The 2,637-nt window shown below is 40.9% G+C and overlaps 1 long non-coding RNA gene across 1 annotated transcript; it reads right to left on the bottom strand.

Moving 5' to 3' along the window:
- Nucleotides 1-1,243: 1,243 nt before the first annotated feature.
- LOC146762481 (uncharacterized) lies at nucleotides 1,244-2,362 on the bottom strand. Its single transcript, XR_014942317.1, has 2 exons — nucleotides 2,233-2,362; nucleotides 1,244-2,104 (listed from the first exon to the last, which is right to left on the bottom strand). It is a non-coding gene; the product is annotated as an uncharacterized LOC146762481 (long non-coding RNA).
- Between the last annotated feature and the right edge of the window lie 275 nt (nucleotides 2,363-2,637).

The raw sequence follows: 2,637 nt of genomic DNA, 5'->3' as shown, positions 1-2,637 counted from the left end.
CCTGTGGAGCCACCAACATTTCTTTCAGCTCATCACTGTGATATGTCACTAGCCCTAAGATTTTTTAAAGCTCTTCTTTCAGTGGTGAAGACAGACTACTCCTCTGTAGTCCTACTGTGCCAATGTTTGTGCTTAGGCCACCCCTGTCTTAGGGAGGTGGGTCAGAACTTTCACCCACCCCAGAATCATCAGGGTGGTCTTAACTATGATCTCAGATGTTTGGGTTATTGGCTCTACCACCTGCAATGCAGAATAAAGAGTCCATAACTGTTTTACAATCATACTGTATCTTTCTTCTGCTCCACGCTTGAGACCAGAATCCAATGGGGGTCTGAATGGAACTCTGCCACTGACATAGGTCCCAGCCAAAGCCATCCTGAGTGACATGAACGTCCAATTCAGCTGAGAGGATAGGATCAAATATACCCCAAACCTGGGCCAACCCCCAGTTTCAACTGTGTTTAGATTACCAGAGTGGTCTGTCCCTCAAAGCCTCCAATCATCACTCTATCCCCATTAAACTGAGTTGGATCCGCATCAATAACTGATGTTTCCACAGCTGTGTCAGTCAGATCCATAATCCTTTGTATGTTCTTTTGGGACCAAAAAATTGTCAGCTAAACATAGGGCCTCCTATAGGCATCTCCCATCATGCAAGTAATTGTGCAATTGTGAATTCTTTTTCCTCAGGTGGCTCGGGCATAGTGGCCCATGTACCTTGAGGAGGCTTTTTCTTCTTACTGGGAACTAGGAAATCTTCCAAGTTCCATGTTGTTGTTGGTATTTTATCTGTAGTTTTCACCCCGGGTGAGCCTGCCTGGCTCATCAAATGTAACTATTGGACTGATCAATACAATGGGAAAGGCATTATAACAAAGATGCGATGATGGCACATATGATAAACATGCGATGGTGACTGGCACAATAGAGAGATACTCTAAAGGAAGAATATTGACCACCCATATCAGAAGGTCCTAGGTTTACAGGGGAAAGCTTTGTGAAGGAGCATTCTCCAGAAAGAGATCCTTCCCCAGTGCCAGTCAGCCCTTAAATGGGGTATAAGAGAAGTGGAGCTAGGCTCCACTCCTTCCAGTTGCACAGATGAATTGCCTTTACCTGTGCTCCCAGGGCTGACCCAGTCCTTTCCCCAGGTGCTCAAGCAGTGGCTTAGGCCGTGACTCAACTATTCCCATACAACTGGCATGCATTCTTTAAGGCCAGACTAGACAGTGAGAAATAACAATTCTTTCATTGCACAGATTTTATGAAAACATTCCTCAAATTCATCACAACCTAGTCATGGAGACTAGCACAACTAACAAAATTCAGGTTGATGGCACACAACAAATAATTTTTATTCAGCATTTCAACAGGGAAATCATTAAATTTTGGATGATATGTAGCTAGGAACATTCTGAACAGAACGAGTACAGTACTTACTCTCCCATGTTAATGATGATTCTCTGGATGTTTAAGAAAGTTCAAAGTGATAGAAAGGAAAGAATCTCTGTTCTTGTTTTTGTGTTTGTTTGTTTGTTTTTAATTAATACAGAATCTATAAAATCACACAAAGTTACCACAAGTTCTAGATTTACTTATCATGATTTTGATCAAGTAGCTGTCACAAATGCAATTGTCTGAAAAACAGTTAAGAAGGAAATAGAAGAGAATTCCATTAACTAAGAAAACAAATTATTACAGTCAATCAGGCATGCAATGCAGTACAGCATGCTGGTCAGAAACATATTAACTTCCAGAAAAGATACTTTTCCATTTAATACTAAATGTTTCTCCAGGAATAACAATTGATTGAATTCAATATTTTTAGCATCAAACTTGTTTACCCATAAGCACCTGAAACAAATTTAGACTCCTGGATTCCTGTATGCATATGATATGGCTGATGTGTCCCTTCTCACTTTACTTGATTTTTGATACAGTAGCAGTTAGATGTTTTCATTTCCTTCTGTGAAGCACTGCATGTCCTTTGCCAGATTTTTGCACTGCCTGGCAATTTTGAAAGTAGGACTTCTAAGCCTAGGTAACTGAGACAGGTGTCTTTTTCGTATAAACTTGTCTGTGCAGAAATAGGTGATATTTGACCCTGTAGAGAAAACAGAAGAAGATGCATATGCTTCCTTAAAATCCAAAGAAACATTAATTCCTTGATTTTCCATGTATTTGGATTTCTGTGGTTATCAGACAGCAATTCAGCAGGTATTCATGACTTACCTTATGTTGGTGGCATCACTTTTGGTTCTTAGGCTGTTTGAGTCATTGCTGCTTCTTCTCTTTCCTCAGGCCCAGAAAGCAGCTTTTCTTGATGCTGCAATTGCCTGATAAATAACACCATATTCTGTCTTCTACTTGACCTTTTAAGGAAGTGACTCTGACTTATGCTGTGCTGTAGCACCTCCTCTCAAAGTCTTTTCAATGAATCAGGAAGTTCAGGCACCTACATCTCTCCTCCCACCCCCAGCTCAGTCTGCTAATCTTCATAACTGGCAAGCTTGACCCTTGGTAAAATATTCTCTGTTACAGCCATGAGCAGTGTGTACTCCAAAAATATACAAGGAGTGGGATAAACAGGAGGTGAACTTACGGAAGCTGTTTCAGCTCCCACTTCTTGGTAATAGC

The sequence above is a fragment of the Coturnix japonica genome, chromosome 1 (assembly GCF_054131305.1).
Source record: "Coturnix japonica strain WE chromosome 1, WE-NBRP24, whole genome shotgun sequence".
Taxonomy (NCBI): Eukaryota; Metazoa; Chordata; class Aves; order Galliformes; family Phasianidae; genus Coturnix; species Coturnix japonica.
The sequence above is the reverse complement of the archived record's forward strand: the minus strand, read 5'-3'. Positions and strand labels throughout refer to the sequence as shown.